Source organism: Peromyscus leucopus, chromosome 18 (genome assembly GCF_004664715.2).
Source record: "Peromyscus leucopus breed LL Stock chromosome 18, UCI_PerLeu_2.1, whole genome shotgun sequence".
Classification (NCBI taxonomy): domain Eukaryota; kingdom Metazoa; phylum Chordata; class Mammalia; order Rodentia; family Cricetidae; genus Peromyscus; species Peromyscus leucopus.
Window position 1 is genome coordinate 41,390,730 of NC_051078.1, and position 16,913 is coordinate 41,407,642.

The 16,913-nt window shown below is 44.3% G+C and overlaps 1 protein-coding gene and 2 long non-coding RNA genes across 8 annotated transcripts in view; all 3 read right to left on the reverse strand.

The window, feature by feature from the left end:
• Positions 1-16,913, reverse strand: part of Washc3 (WASH complex subunit 3) — a 100,359-nt gene that overhangs the window by 60,827 nt on the left and 22,619 nt on the right. The window lies entirely within an intron of this gene.
• On the reverse strand, positions 2,648-5,221 carry LOC114700623. Its single transcript, XR_003735721.2, has 4 exons — positions 5,144-5,221; positions 4,156-4,211; positions 3,509-3,684; positions 2,648-2,745 (listed from the first exon to the last, which is right to left on the reverse strand). It is a non-coding gene; the product is annotated as an uncharacterized LOC114700623 (long non-coding RNA).
• LOC119086204 lies at positions 6,022-6,917 on the reverse strand. Its single transcript, XR_005089443.1, has 2 exons — positions 6,806-6,917; positions 6,022-6,087 (listed from the first exon to the last, which is right to left on the reverse strand). It is a non-coding gene; the product is annotated as an uncharacterized LOC119086204 (long non-coding RNA).

The window sequence follows — 16,913 nt, forward strand, 5'->3', positions numbered from 1 at the left end:
GCCATGCTAATGAAATTAGAATGGCAGCGCTAATGGTTAAATGCTAGTTTCTTATATCACAAGAACGGTTGGGAGGTCTCCAGGCCTGCCAATATTTACACAATAATCTGCTGTTGTGTTAATGGGAACCACGCTACTAAATCTCCCTATAAACCAGGCTGAAATTTTCCTAAAGTTTTAGATTTGAAGGAAAAAAAAAAGAGCTATGCTTCTTGAAAAAAAATAACAAAACCAAATCCTTATATTTTAGGCCTTTTTCCTATCATTTTATGAATTTGAATCCAATAATTTAGTTGTAAGAAGTAGAAAATATGAAGTTCTTCCCTTACATAGAGCAAGCATAATACATGTCTACTGAGCTGACAGGAAGGCAGAACTTGTTTTTTGGAGGGAGCGGCGGGGAAGGACACCTGCAACCTCTCCAGGCTCAGCAGAAGGGCCCAGTCTGGGGCCAGTCTGGGTTACACAGCAAGGCTCTGTCTCAGAACCACTTTCCATCTGCAAAGAAAGAGGTGTGCAGAAACTGTGGGGTGTCTGGGCTGGAAAAGAAGCCACTACATGCTAATGAGCTTCCGTGACATGGTGAAATGGACTCAACCGTATCTTTGCCTTCTGATGTTCCAAAAGTGCTATTTTTACTAATTTATTTAGGTTTGTTCAGGTGTTTATTTTGAGACAAGATTTCATGTAGCCCAGGCTTGCCTTCAAATAAGTTATATAGCTTGGGGCTAGCCTTGAATTCCTGATCGTCTGCCTTCACCTGCCAAGTTATGGTATTACAGGCATGCATCTCCATGGTTAAGAATGCCATTGTAAAAATTTATTTATTTTTATTTTATGTGCATTGGTGTTTTGCCATGGATGTCGGGTCTCCTGGAACTGGAGTTACAGACAGTTGTGAGCTGTCATGTGGTTGCTGGGAATTGAACCAGGGTCCTCTGGATGAGCAGTCAGTGCTCTTAACAGCTGGGCCATCTTTCCAGCCCAAGAATGCCATTTTAAAAACACTGCATTTTATAATGTGGTATGGTCTTATGTTAAGGATAAAATTTTCATTATATATATTACACATATACTTGATAAAAATATATATAATTTGTTTGCTGACCAAATCATAAAACAAAACACATACTCAATGATTTTTTTCTCCTGGAAGCTTCCAGTAAAGGAATATGAAATGACTTTAAATAAATATCTTCAAGACTTTAACACAAATATAGCTATCTAAAGAAGGAAGCTTTACAAGACTCTGTAAGACAAGTTACAAAGACTTGTACAGATCTAGAAAATGCTGTGCTCCCATATTAATGTGGAGATGGTTCCTTCTAAGTGTTTCTATCTTCAACCTAAATATGTATGCGGGTCACAAATCTTGCCCAGTACCAAACAGCCATTTCTAGGGAAAGGAGTAGTGACTGAGTTTTTTTGCAAGGATTATTCCAAGAGATGAGCATCCTGGTCAGAAGCACCTTCTCATTGACTGCTTATCTGCCATCTTCACAGATGCAGGGGGGTCAGCTCACAGGAAGAAATGGGCAAAGGCACACCAGCCATTCTCAGGGCCCAGGAAGTTGGTAAGGCAATCCCTGTGACTTTATTCATAGAATAAATACACTTAGCAGTTCTGTCTCTATGTTTTAGGGATAAGAAATTAAACTTCACCTGGATGCACATGAAGTTTAAAACCTTTAAGAAAATCATTTCCAAAAGTTAGGAATCTATTATGAGATACTTTAAAACATAGCTACACCAGTTTCCCCATGTTATTAACACCATCCCAAGCCCCATAAAATACACTTGTAACACAATAAACTCGTGCTAATGGCCAGGAGTGCATAAAATGTTTTCTTTGTATCTGTAACTACTCAAGTATTTGTTGATTTAAGAGTAACATGGAGCTTCGGGAGACCCAATTTCTTCCCTCTACTATCCTGTGTAAGTGGTAGACAGAATCTGTCTATCTATCTATCTATCTATCTATCTATCTATCTATCTATCTATCTACCTACCTACCTACCTACCTACCTACCTACCTATCTATCTATCTATCTTGAGGCAAGTAGCCTGTCTGTCTGTCTATCTATATCTATCTATCTATCTATCTATCTATCTATCTATCTATCTATCTATCTATCTACCTACCTACCTACCTACCTACCTACCTACCTATCTTGAGGCAAGTAGCCTTGGACGACTTGGGCTCGTCCAAGAGCCCAGGCAGTAACCTCCCTGACCTAAGCTTCTTATGTCATGTTGACCTGATTGGCAAGAGCGTGTGTGATCTGCAGAAACTTTGAAGTTATTATTATAATGGTCTAATGGCTTCATAAAGGGCATCGGAATGCCCTGATTTATGCAGAGGAAATGATACCAGTACGACCAGTCATTTTAAATGTGAACAGCCTTTAAAGCCCTGGTGGTTGATGCACCCAGCATTAGTCCAGCCCTGTGCTCACAAGCATGACAGAAATAGGAACCCCAGGAGAGGCTGACAGTCCCCAGAAAGATTATGGCTGCTTCTTAAACTTGCTTGGTTGCCCACCTTCCTGGCTTTTCCTGAGTACTTACATGTTCCTTCCCGTACATTCCGTATGGCAGTGACATAATTATGGCCGAGGTACAGCTTGTAGTCCATTCTTGAGGGACCCTTATCAGCCCGATGGCAGAATTCTTAAACAGCAGGTCTTTCTCCAAAGGAGAGCTGAACAGTTGGAATTCTTTCGATGTGCCTTTGCCAAAATGTTCCTGTTTCCGGGAAAAAACAGAGCAGCAAAGAGCAACAGGGATCAGGGAGGTAAAAAGCAGGACTGGAAGAACAGGGAAAACTCCAGGAAACTGACTTTAAAACCACAAGAAACTTGGAGTACCAGGAAACAAGGCATTCAAGCATGCTCTCATCACCCAGCACCATCTTTGTCAGTATTTTTAAGGACCGTACCATATTTCTCCTCCCCTGTGCTTCTGAGCGGTGGAGAGCTAGCTGAGAACAGGAAGTGAGTCTAGTGCAGAGGCTGGCACTGGATGGTTGTCCCCTTAAACTCATGATGGACAGATGAGTAGCGGGACCAGAGGAAGTTGTCTTAACCAACCCAGCAAGAGGCACAGAACTTGCAGGGGAAAGCCTGTCCCTCTGCAGTCAGGATGGTGTGTGTTGTGTGTGTGTGTGTGTGTGTGTGTGTGTGTGTTGTGTGTGTGTGTGTGTCGGGGGGGGTGGGGAGATAAAGAGAGATTCTCTTTCCTTTTGGGTTATAGAGGAGCTGGGATTTGCTCTGGACTTGAGGGCCTACCTTAGATGAGGAAGGTGTCATTGGTCAAAATGGTGAATATTGATACCAGAGAAGACACTGCTACTCTATGAGGAGTCCCAACTGGGAGCTGGAGAGGTTGGTAATGCATGACAAGGTCCCACTGTGTCCTGAACATACACAAGGACTGTTCTAGTACGTGCCGATATCAAGAAGATCGAGCACAGATCTGTAAGCAGGGGAGAGGATGGTGGGTGGAATACCTGGGCCACTTTGAGAATCTCCAGATCAAGTCCTCCTTGCCATCCACACTGCGAGCACAAACAGCGTGAGAAGGGATCCGGGCTAAGTAGCACTGCTCATATTGATCCACTGGCTTGCGGGTGTTGTCAGGACAGAGCAGCTCGTATTGTCCCTGTCAGCCTTGTTTGGCAGGACTCTGAGGAGGGAAAGCTCAGGTCAGCCTGTGGTAGGCTGAGCCCCTCGTCCTTTGTAGTATATCATCATAGAAAGCATAAGCTGAAGGTTCGACCTGAAGGGATTTCTGAGGGCCAAGGAACATGCAGGAAGCGGCGCCTAACCAGATGAAGGCATGGAGGCGTCTGTGGGCCAGGAAGCAATGACTGCCTCTATCCCATGAGTCTGAGCTCAGCAAGACTGCTGACAGGCCAAGGTCAGCCAGACCAACCTCCAAAGCTTGGCTATGGCAAATCTGCCCTAGAGGTAGAGCCATTATGCGGTTTGGTGACAGAAAGAGGCAGGAATCTAGGTGGCGACCCCCCCAAAGCCACCTGCCTCCACGCATGTTGAAACTCACACAATGGTAGAGAAACCCTGCATGCTCATGTCCGCCTACCAACTGTGAAAAAGGGGGTAGGGTACCTGCCCCACAGTCCTTTCCATCACTTACCAAATATGGTTGTATGCTTGACAAAGGCCACATCACCACCTCCGTCTTTCAGGCACCTGTGGAAAAGAAGCACATGAACTCTGTGGTCTGCTGACATCCAGGGCACTGCTGAGGGAGGGTGAGCTCACCAAGATGAATGCCCTCAATTTGTACCCCAAAATGGCGAAAGAAAAGGGAGACATTTAATGTAAAAAGGCTTCAAATCTCTAGTGGAGAAGATGATGGTATTTCTACCCTTGCTAGGAGGACTTCAGCTTATAAACAAGATAAAAAGAGAGCAAGAAACCAGCCACATGTCATAAAGACCTCCCTCCCACCCCAACCAAGAAGCTTGCTTGCTTGGAAAATCAGTTTTCTTCAGGGCAGGCCCCATGCCCCAGGAGTAGTTGGCCAATGGAAAGCAGACCCCATATTTTGTTTTCTTTTCCCCCTGTGTGCTTTTTGTTTGGTTTTTGTTTTGTTTTGACCTTTGTTTTGTTGTTGTTGTTGTTGTGGTGTGGTGGTGGTGGTGGTGTGTGTGTGTGTGTGTGTGTGTGTATAGGACCTAGAGGAGTTGGGGAAGGAAAGAATATGATCAAAATATATGTAAAAAAAGTTTTTTTAAAAGCCACATGTACTGTTGGAGTGGGGACAGGGGAGCATCCAGTACACTGAGCATGGTTCACTGCTGTCACGGGGGCAGAGGCTCTGTCACGCCCACAGGCACTAGGTCCCTTTGGATGCTGCCCAGCTCGATGAGAGGAGACACCAGCCAGATGCAAGAGCTCTGAGGAAAGAGAGGACTCCCAGACAGGGCTTGACCTTTGACATCAGATGAAAGGGAATGTAGCCTCGCCTGGCCTTAAGAGTCCAAGTTGTACCACTGCCTCCTTGGGAGAAGTTGAAGCCCCCTAGATGCCTTTAGGCAGGTCATCTGCTTTGGGTCAGCAAAGAAACCCCATTTGAGGACTTCCAGCACTGGCCACCACAGAGCGGCCATCTCACTCACTTGAAGGCGCCTGTGTAGCCAAAGTATGGTTGTAGAGAACAGCCACAGCCGGGACACAGTTGACACAGTTGGGGAAAGCCACCGGATCGCACAGGGGACACAACTGCCCGAGAAAAACTGGCCACAGCTGCTCAATACAAAGAAATGGACGACAAGGCGTAAGCAGAATGCCATCACCCAGTCTGGCTGGCAAGGGAATGCAGTGGCGTGAAGCCATGAAGCCAGAAAGCACAGTCTTAGCTCAGCCTTGCATGTGCTAAGCACGGTTTCTAAACAGGAATAGGTTAACCCTGCCCTCCAAGGTACACCAGTCCCTACTTCCTGCCACCAAGGCTTGCCCTAGCTTTTGTCGGCCTCCTCTGCTCCCAGATCTGTCCGATCAAGGGCGCCCTGGCAGTGGTAGAGCAGCCTAGAGAGGTGCAGGACAACCTCATGACCAGCAGGTGGCACCAAAGCACCTTTAGCAGAATGACTCACATCTCCAGCCAGGAACTGGGGGTTAGGGTGGGGCAGTCCCAGCTGCTAAAGTGAATATGGAAATCCACTGTGGACCCATCTGCCCTTTCTTCCTCTCTTCAGGCTAGCCTCTGCTGGGGTATTGGCGCTCACAACAACAAAAATGGCTCAGCTGCCACTTCTCATGGCAGCTGGTGCTACAGACCGCCACTCTCTGTGCTTCAATCTCTCTCCACCACCTGAGAGTTCAGCCTACCTGCCTGACTAATCATGACTCTGTGACCTCAGCAGGACATCCAAGAATAGGTGATAGTTACCCTTCAATTGGACTGCGAGGCTCCGGAAAATTGCAGAAAAGTAAGCCGATGGGACATTCATCCTGCAGACCTGCCCAGGCCAGTGTGCAGGATTTCTTCCTTGGAGCTCGTTCAGCTGGAAGCCTGTATCCTTCTTCACCACGGCCACAGCCAAGTAGGAAGTTTGTGGCTCTGAAAGGGACAGTGTGAATGGAGGGCTTTGACAGGGCACAGGGAAGCACTCATCAGTGCTTTGGTCTGACTGAGGGAAGAGAGAGACCCAGGTGTAACTTAGATGGAGCTGACTGGTAAGAAGCCAGAGAAACTTCTGTAGGCTTCAAGACAAATGGTACACTTGTAGCATCATCCCAGAAAACAGAGTTGAGAAGCACCTGCTCACGGGTCAAGGATGCTCTGTTTACCTTACTCTCGTCAACCCAGGGCACCAGGAATGCGCAGCTGCAGCAACACAGGCTCACATTCCCTGCCCCCCTCAAAGTTATTTATGTCCTCTGGTGATAGGACAGGCAGATCAATCTTAGAAGACTTCTTGGACTGTTGGGCTCTCACTGTGTACCATAGGGTGGGTTCTCCCGTGTCCATGGCACCTGAGGCTCCAGGGAGCTCAGACAAATCACCAGGGCCAATGAAGGCCAAGCTGGACCCCAGGTTGCTCTCTTTGTCCAGTGAGGATGCCTGACTCAGAAGGTCCATACCAGCTTCAACCAGCCGAAGTCCCCAGATGCTTTGATTTGTGCCTAGAGGCTAGAAGATCTTCTCACTCCCACTGACTCCCAAAGAGAACACTTGCTAGTATATAATATGTGATAGCTGCCTATGAAAGGAGATTTAATCTCTACCAGGAGGCAAAGCCACAACACACCGTCCTGGACGATGTGGGAGAACTTACTTTCAGGTATCCCATAGGTCTCTGCTGCCACAGGCTTTAGGTTGTTGGGAGTCAGGCCTGCCTCATACACCCAACCGGCATCCAAGGTTATGGCATCTGCTTCATTACCCTAAAGAGAATAACTCTCAATGAAGCCCTTGCTTCCAAAGATAGCCTCCCTAAGCCAGAACAGATGGGGAGGGACTAGCGATGCCCCGTGGGTCCAGGGCCAGAAAACCCCAACTGTAGCCAAAACACATCCAACCCTGCTGGCTTGGGTTGATTCCATGTCTGTCAAAAGACCACTTAGCTACTGTTCACATTTGTTCCTTTGTAGAGAAAGGAACAGAGTGTTTTTCTCTTTTCCTTGATGTGTCCAGAGCCTGGCCCAAAATACCCTAATGTAGATTTACTCTCAGTAATTGTAGAGGCTTGGCCTGGCAGGCTTGGTAGGGGAAGATCCTTCCCTCTCTGGAGGTGGGCACAGCCAGTGTACTGTAGGTTCTGACAGGGTTGTATTGAACACTTGGGGCCTGTCGTGGTTTTTATATCTGTTCCCATGCTAAGCCCCACAGAAGGGTCCTTCATTCAGACACCCTTGTGTTTTAAGCATTCCTGTAGCTCCTCTGTGGGTACTGTTGTAGAGCGGCCTCCAAGGAAGATGAAGACCTTGAAGGCACTTGGCCTCCCACTGACTCGGGATTCCTCGCTGTTCCCTACAGTCCTGGGCCCATGAAAGAGTAGGAGCCAACATGCCATGCTCACACACACCTGTTATCCCAGAATTTGGTAGACCCAGCCAGGAGGATCAAGGTTCAGGGTCACCCTCTCACTTTCATTTCTGGTATAACTGTCTACCTGGACACCTGACACTCCCCCACCCCAGTTCAATTTTTACAGTGAGCAAAAATGGAGTCATATAAAGGTTAGCCACTTCAGTATGTCACATGGCTGCCAAGACATTCATCTAGATTGGGGGCCAGATGGTCCGGGTTATTTTCATCATGTTACTTCAACAATTGCTTATTTGTGATAGAATGTTACTGATTTGTCGTTAAATCATCGAGAGTTCTCCACATGCCATCTTTGCTCTTCTCTAGGTATTGGGATTAATATGGTGTGTGTGTTTGCACTCTTGACCTGGGCCAGTTTATCTTTGATCCTGTGAGCTGATAGATTGATTCTAAGAACTGTTATTGCCTTCTCTGATATCTATCTGTAGACTCTGATTCGAGATTGGTGAATCATCACCTCATTCTAACCAGATGACTTCTTACTATAAATGTATTCACTCTCATTTTAAATTTTATTATACTTTAACTTTCTAAATTTGCAAATAACTTAAAATGTTTATTTAAATTATGCATACGTATATGCCTGGGTCTATATGAAGGTATGTGCAAGTACCCTCAGAATCTAGAAGAGGGTGCCAGATCCTGGAGTTAAGAGTTATGGGTGGTTGTGAGCAGTGTGATGTGGGTGCGGAAACAGAACTCAAATCTTCTGCAAGTGTAAATATTCTTTATACTACTGAGCCTTCACTTCAGCTCCCCAAAATTTATTATAAAATCATTAGAATTTGCTAATCAAATTATGAGTCTATGAATTCAGATGTTAAAAACATGCACATATTATTCAAGTAAATTTAAAGCCATTTCTGCAAATATAGCAATAAAGGCAATAGAGAAGATTCTAGTGATTTAATTCACAGACTATTTACTTCCGAGTTAATATTCTAGTTAAAGTAAGGTGTTTAGGCAGCCGCAATATGATTCTCACATTCTTTGACCTTAATAATCCATATACACACAAAGAAAGATGGCCAGAGTTAAGCACCCATGGAGGCTACCGAGCCAGAGTAAAGAGCCTTGAATCTGGTAATGACATATCATCAGCCTTGATCTAAGCAACTAATTAAATGTCTTTGTGAACCTAGGTCAGGAAATGAAAGACGTTGCTGTGTGCTGGAGACTTTTCAGGACTGTTCAGGTCTGGACCTGCTGACAGGCATCCTCTCCCTCCTGAGGAAGCCTGCTTCCTATGACAGCTCACAGGTTTTCTGGTCTTTATTGTTTGTCTTATAAATTAACCCAAATGCTTGATAAATAAATTAAGAGGAAAGGTGCGAACTATGTATAAGCAAAAGGAAGTAACTGCTTAAATTCCAGTGGTTATTGTTCCCCTTTGCCCATTTGGAAAACTTTCAGGGGTGGTCCCTTATTTCTGGCAAAGGTGGTCAGTACAGAAGAGAGAACAGCGTGGATGAACGACAGCTGGGAACTAACGTACAGGGGGTTGGAGTGAAGGAAGGCCCCAGCAGGCACAAAGATCCTTCCAGTCAGTGCCTGTGCCCGAGAGAGGCCGGAGAAGATGCTGTGCCTTCCCTACAACCTCTGGGGAGCTAGGAGAGGTTGTGTAAATGAAGGGAATGAAGCCAGCAGAGCTTGCTGACTTGTGCCTTCTGTCTCCAGGATGGAGGAGGGCAGGTGCTGTGCTCCTGTGGTTTAATACACTGAAACCAGTTTTACTGGCCTTTAGCAAAGTTGGATGAAATGGATACTTGACTTTAAGAAGTTATTTCAGATAACGTATCTTATGTATTATCTAAGTTATTTTAATTATAATGCCATTAAAACAACATCTGATGACTTCAAGAATAAGTACATTCTTATCACATTTACTTTTATGCAGGTGCTGGGGACTGAACTCAAGTTCTTAGGCATGGTGGCAAATGTCTTAACCCGCTGCGCCATCTTGCTGGCTCTCAACTACATTTTAAATATTACTTTGCATTTTCTATTTTCTTATTTTCTACTTACCCATTTTAACTTACTCCTGTGTGTGTGTGGTGTGCTTGTTGGTGCCTGCCGTGGTCAAAAGATGGTATCAGATCCTCTGGAGCAGAGGGACAGGCAGCTGTAAGCTCCCTACTATGGGTGCTGGGAACCAAACCACAAGAGGAGCAAGAACCATTAACTGTTGAGCCACCCCTCTACCCCTAAAACTTGTGTTTAAATGAAATCAATTTAAAAGTATCTAATACCACATTAAAAACAATGAACTCAAGTGTACTGTAGCCAAGCGTCTATCAGCAACTCTAGGGAGACCGGCCTCCATGCACGTACATCAGTTTCTTGATCTGGGGCTGTTCTTCATATGTGACTGAGAACTTTTGACCTTCCAAAGGTTGACAGTTCAAAATATATTTTCCAGGCACATTAAGCACCAGGCATAAAAGCAGTACAGCAAACAACTAGTTTCCGGAAACAAATGAACACGTTGATAAAAGTGCCACAGTGAAAAATCTGCCACACTAGTACGCAAACACACTGAACTACAGAAGTCCGGCAATGGTGAAATCAGTGAAGGGGACAGCTGAGGAGTCAAGGGGGCAGAGGCAACAGCACCAATAGATACGGACACCCACATAAGACAGACGCAGCGGTCTGCTGCATGGCAGCTATTTCCTGCTGTCTTTATCACACCTCAGGGAAAACATGAACGCTCACATCTGAGTTAGACTTATTGTCTATTGCTAACACCCATATTTATAAAAACAAAAAGTGTTTTTTGTTTTTTTGTTAAAAAAAAAAAGATAAATGAAGCTGGGCCAGGTATCACAGGCCTGTTAATTCTAGCTACCTGGGAGGCTGAGGCAGGAAGACAACATGTTTAAGAACTGTCTGGACTCCAGAGTGAATGCAGGGCCAGCCTAGAAACTGAGGACTTGTCACAAACAAAACAAAACAAAACAGAACAGAACAGAACAAAACAAAACAAGAGCCAGGCAGTGGTGGCACAGGCCTTTAACCCCAGCACTAGGAAGGCAGAGGCAGATGGATCTCTGAGTTTGGGGCCAGCCTGGGCTACAGGGTGAGTTTTAAAACAGCCGGGGCTACACAGAGAAAGCCTGTTTTACAAAACCAAACCAAATCTAAAGTTCCAAAGAAGCTCGGTGGCAGAACTCCTGCCTAGCATTTGGAAGGTCCCACATTCAGTCCCCAGCACAAAAAAGAACAAAGTCAATAAGAAAACCCAACACACAGAAAGAAAAATACATAATTTAAAGGCACATTTCTTTTTGTTTCGGAGACAGTGACTCACTCTATAACCCAGGCTGACCTGTATTTCATATGTAGCCCAGGTGGTCCTTAAATCTGTGATCTTCCTGCCCCAGCCTCTTAAGCCCTGGGAGTCGAGGATCTGCCACAATGTCAGGCAGGAAGGAATATTTCTTAATTTTATGTACACCATGACTTGCTCTGAGCTCCCCAACTTCCAAGGTAACATGCAGAGGTTTAAAAGAAAAGCAAAAATGATTGAAAACCCAGTCTTATAGATTTTATAATTGGCATGAAAATATTTTACAAATAGCATTCTTAGAGTTCAGTTCACTGACACTAGGAGAAAATTAGTAATTTTTATATTAATCAAAAAATGACAGTTTTCTTTCTGGGTTCTCTGCTATCAAGTCCTAGGCAATATTTTGACTGTTACATCCCCTGATTAAGTGAAGTTCTTGTACTTCTTTTTTTTTTTTTTTGGTTTTTCGAGACAGGGTTTCTCTGTGTAGCTTTGTGCCTTTTCCTGGAACTCACTTGGTAGCCCAGGCTGGCCTCGAACTCACAGAGATCCGCCTGGCTCTGCCTCCCAAGTGCTGGGATTAAAGGCGTGCGCCACCACTGCCCGGCTAAGTTCTTGTACTTCTATGAGGTAGGATGCAGAAGAGAGGAGCTATCAGAGGCCACCCAAGTCTCATTTATCCCAGCTCTTACTTCCTCGTGATGGGTCCACCGCACTACAGAGACCTGTCACACTGACATGGTGATCACTTAGTTGTCACAAAACAGGAAGCTTGCCACATCACTGGGTATGTGGCTTCCCTTCAGCAAGCAGCATGAGACTGACCCCTTCATCCTGACAATCTTCCTACGTTAGAATAAACAGCCTTGGTGTTTACTATTAAATACACACACACACACACACACACACACACACACACACACACACACACACACACAGATTTACTATTATATATAATATATATATTATAAAACTTCAGGTATTACAAAAAAGAAACACATAGCAGTAACATATACTTGTTAAACTAAATCTGAGACCAGTGTTCAACAGCTGGCATCACCACAAACCATAACTCTGTCCTTTGGTCACATGGTTGCAGTGATAAGCAACCTATCCTGGAGCTTCTTAGACCATGGGAAGCCACGCTGTACTCATATACAAAGGGTCTGGGTATGGACTACTCTTAAGGTAACTCGACCTTGCTTGCTCTCTAAAGAGAGCTCTACATCATGCTTGACTGCATCCCCAGGTCCAAAGTGTATCACCTCTTGATGAACATCTCTAATAATCATTTGGAGACTCTGTGCCCTTAGGTAATGGAGTCCTATTTCCCTAGGCCAACGTTCACTCCTGGCAATGGATACATCAGAACCACCAGAACCAGAGATTATTCAATTCACATTTTGAGCAAGCCAAAGAAAATAGAGCTTTGAACAGTCTAAGTGTCTGAAGAGACTGTTTTGGCAAATATGGTTTCAAAAGTACAACTCATTAGCCTCCTTCATGTGGAAGCAGGACTTTCCCAATGCACAATTTATTACTGGCACAAGATTCACCAAGCTCTGCCAGGAAAAGGGGGGAGACTGGTTGGAAAAGTGATCTATGTACACTATTCCAGTTAAGTTATAAAAGCAAAATGTAACTTAGCAAAGGCTGGTGCCACACTCTTAGGGTAACAAGCACTAAATCAGAAGCAATTATCTGCCACATTTGGAACAAAATAGTATTACTCACTGAAAAATCTTGTATAAAACTTACTTTAAAAGGAAAAGAAAAAATCAGAAAGTGCCTGCAGGTGTTCCAGGAACCTTTACTAATGGCATGGTCCAAATCTGAGGATTAATGAACAGATCATAAATCGAGAGGAAGTTCAGGTCTCAGCTTACACGGGGAAACAGACTTGACCGTGGTCACACGCAGCCTAAGGCAAAGCTAAGGAGCTTTGTGTTTCCGAGGCAAACGCGCTTCTAGGCGCTCACACTGTCCCTCAAAACAACTGCTTTCTGCAATGTCTTCCACACGTGTAACCGGAAAGGGTGCAGAAGCCACAATGAAAGGTATTGTTTCCTGGTCTGCGGCAGGGACTTGTGAAACAAACAAAGGCCATGCTAGCTTCTGTTTGGAGACATTTATACCAAGTAATTGAAGATGGACTTACAGGAATGGGACAAGTGAGATAGGACCACTGGAAAAGCAATAAACTCCTGAAGACAGCGAGGGCTTAGGAAGAGGCTGTTGTCATGGTGCCTTAGGGAGGAAGCCCCAAAAGATGACAGTGCATCTCAGAGGGAGCTTGAAAAGGAAAGGGATGTTTCTGTGACCTGTAGGACTTTCCCAGAGGGAGGTGAATGATCACTACATAGGTAGTCTACAAACCCAAGCTTTTTATATGACAAAAAACACTGAGGAGGCCTGAAAAGGACCCTGTCTAGTTGAGAGGATGAAATGTTTCTGAACAATTCGGGGAGAAAGCAGGAGAAAAGATGATCACTGAGAGCATCTCCAGTAACAAGATGCTGCCGAGTGAGACTAGCACACTGCGGATAAAGATAAGCTCTATGTTGGTGCGTCTCATCCCTGCCCCCAGGGGCACTGGCATCGTCTCTGTTCCTGTGCCTAAGAAGTTACTGATGATGGCCGGTATTGATGACTGCTACACGTCAGCCAGGGGCTGCACTGCCACCCTGGGCAACTTTGCCAAGGCCACCTTTGATGCCATTTCCAAGACCTACAGCTACCTGACCCCCGACCTCTGGAAAGAGACTGTGTTCACCAAATCTCCTTATCAGGAATTTACTGACCATCTTGTGAAAACCCACACCAGAGTGTCTGTTCAGAGAACCCAGGCTCCAGCTGTGGCCACCACATAAGGGTTTTTATACAAGAAAAATAAAGTGAATTAAATCTGTTAAAAAAAAAAAAGATAAGCTCAGCCCAGGTGGATGAGTAGGAACGTAATGGTCCTGAAGAAGAATGGGACGTCAGCACTGTGCGGAGGAGGGGAGGCGTGGTGGTACCACCGACTCCCTTTTGAGAGTATAATTTATACCGCTGATATAAGTCATGTGGTTTCTTTTGTCAGAGACAGATTTGCTTTGTTTTAGGCCAGGCTTTCTTTGTTTTTGTCAATACAAATACAAATGCCTCCCTAATAGCTAAAAAGGGCTTCCATGACTTCGCTTCATGACTTATAGTACTATGTACAGTGGATGGCACATTACTCAAGACCATGTCTACATACAGCTTCAGTGGTTTACAGTCATGTATAGTGGATGGCACATTACTCAAGCCCATGTCTACATACAGCTTCATGGCTTACAGTACTGTGTACAGTGGAAAGCACATTACTCAAGACCATGTCTATACACAAGTTAACCCTCTCAGGATAAGTTTCTCTGCATGAACAGTCCTAGGAAAGCAAGGGAAACATTAGTGACCCTCTGAAGCTGAGAAAAATATGGCATTTTAATAAAACCTCTGAATTTTCAGACAAAGTAAAGTACCTTTCACAATGAAGGAACGCACTAGAATTAGCTAGATTAGGCTGCTTTTGGGGGATGGCAGTGAAGTATGTTTATCGTTTTTGTCTATACCCACTAAACTGCTTATTTTCACACTCAAGGAATTAAACCACCTTGGGAGAGTATACAGCAGATTAGAAGGCCAAGAGAAAACAGGAAGGCATCTCACCACCCTGGGTTACTAGTCTAATAATCTCAGTAATTCTTCTCCTGTCACTGATAAACTGAATGAGTAGATGACATGGGTCTCTAATGGCTCTACCATCAGGCATTTTCTAAAGCAGACTCTAACACCATCATGCTTGTCCAATTCCAATTTTGACAGCTACTCACAACACATCTAAGAAACATCAGAAAGTGTTTACATATAGATTAATAACCAGATTCCAAAGATTAGTGTTAACCCTGAGTGACACATCTAGCCTTTAATGTTTAAATGTCCTATAAAACATTTAACACCAACAACTTGGAGAAACAGGAGCTAATTATGCATTTCCACCCTGCTTGAAGCTGGAGCAGAGAGCAGACGGGCAGCATCACACTGTGGTTGGAAAGACTACCTGAGGACCCTTACACTGCTGTCCTAGTTGGGGTTGCTTTCACTATGATGAAGATCCATAACACAAAGCAACTTGGGGAGGAAAGGGTTGATTTTAGCGTACAACTCTCAGGTCAGATCCCCTCATTCAAGGAAGCCAGGGCAGGAAGTTAAGGTAGGAACTTGGAGGCAGAAATTAAAACAGAATCCATGGGTGAATGCTACTTATCAACTTGCTCCCCATGGCTTGCTCAGCCTGCTCTTTTATAATACCTAGGCCCACTTGCCCAGGGGTGGTACCACCCACAGTGGGTTGGGCCCTTCCACATTAATCAGTAATCAAGAAAATGCCTGCCAGACTTGCTTATAGGCCAATCTGATGGATGCATTTTCTCAATTAAGAGTCCTTTTCCCAAATGACCCTAGCTTATTTCATATTGATTAAAAAAAAATTAGCCAGTACAAGTGCTGAAGTGAATATAAAGATTCCTCAAGGCTATTTCTCCTCATGCAGTTCATCCTTTGACTGGTGATATTCTCTCTCTCTCTCCATATATATATATATATATTTTTTTTTCATAGAGAAGGGTATGAAATAACAAATTCCATAATGAATATAGAAAAAATGGCTGGCTAGGTTAAGGAAAGGAGCTACTGTTTTAGCTTTATGAACTGGTACATTCAGAATCTGGGATGTGAGACGAGCAGAATTTGAAAAGTAGTAATTAAGAGAAGCAGAATCTAGGTTCCGAGCTGGAAAAGCACTGTGCCGCTTATGTGAGGAAGGATTTGTGGTTTGGTTTGAATGAAGAATGGAATTCAGGACAAGGAGCACTAGGAAACAAAAGTTGGGTAATAAGAGTCTGGGATACAGGTTGGCACAATGAACTAAAAACAATGAAATTAAATTTAACTTGGATGAACTTCCAGTTTGGGGATGGTGGGGCGAAGATCTTGTTTCTCCCTTTCTGCTTGAAAACCACCCCCAAACAATTAGAAAACAGCCTCCAACTTCACTGACCGAGAGGCATGTAAGAACCACAATGCTTGAAAATTAAAAGCAGAGAGAAGAATGATTGATGAGGCAGTGTGACAGATGAAGGCCACGTCCATGTGTCCCAAGAGGGAGATCCCACGAAGGCGCCACTTCCAGAGCCCAGAACACAGAGATACCTGTACCACAGGCTCCAGAAAGCCAGGAGCTTAACACAGGGGCACTGTTCGCATCTGAGGTCTGAGAAGGTTGGTTCCAAACTGGACCCCTGCTTCATTCAGGCACAGAGTAAAAAAAGATGGTCTAGAGTTAAGTCAAGCACTTCTAAAGAGCTATGTTTGTTCTTTCTTCCTTAACAAAACATTTATTTTTAAAAAAATACTTTAAATAAAAATTTATAACAGCATTAACAAAATGATTTTAAAATACTTTTAAATTAGAAACCATTTTAAAAACATATATGATCTGGCTCTGACTTCCACATCTAGAGATTCCAATTCTGTGAGTGGGGCCATGAACGTGTATTTTATAGATTGATCATTCTGAAAACAAGGTCAGGGGAGATTGTCATTTAAAGAAGGGTGACTAAGTCCTCACTTAGAAGGTACTATTTTAAATGAAGATTTGAAGGAAAAAGTGAGTAAGCCATGCAGCTATTGGGGAAAAGTATTTCAGGCAGAGAATGGCTGATGTGAAAGACCCCAAGCCAGGAGACTGAACACACACTTAGCTAAGAACGTCACAGAGGCCAGGTGACCTAGGGCAGAGTGAATGAGGACAGGGGTCAGAAAGGTAACAGGGCAGATGACTTAGAGAAGATCTGTCGCATAGGCCTCCTAAGGGCGCTGGCTTTCGTAGCCAGTGAGATGGTAGATTGTATGATCAGAAAAAATGATAAAGGATCATTACAGACAGGAGAGAGAGAGAGAGAGAGAGAGAGAGAGAGAGAGAGAGAGAGAGAGAGAGAGAGAGAGAGAAACTTATTTTAAGTAA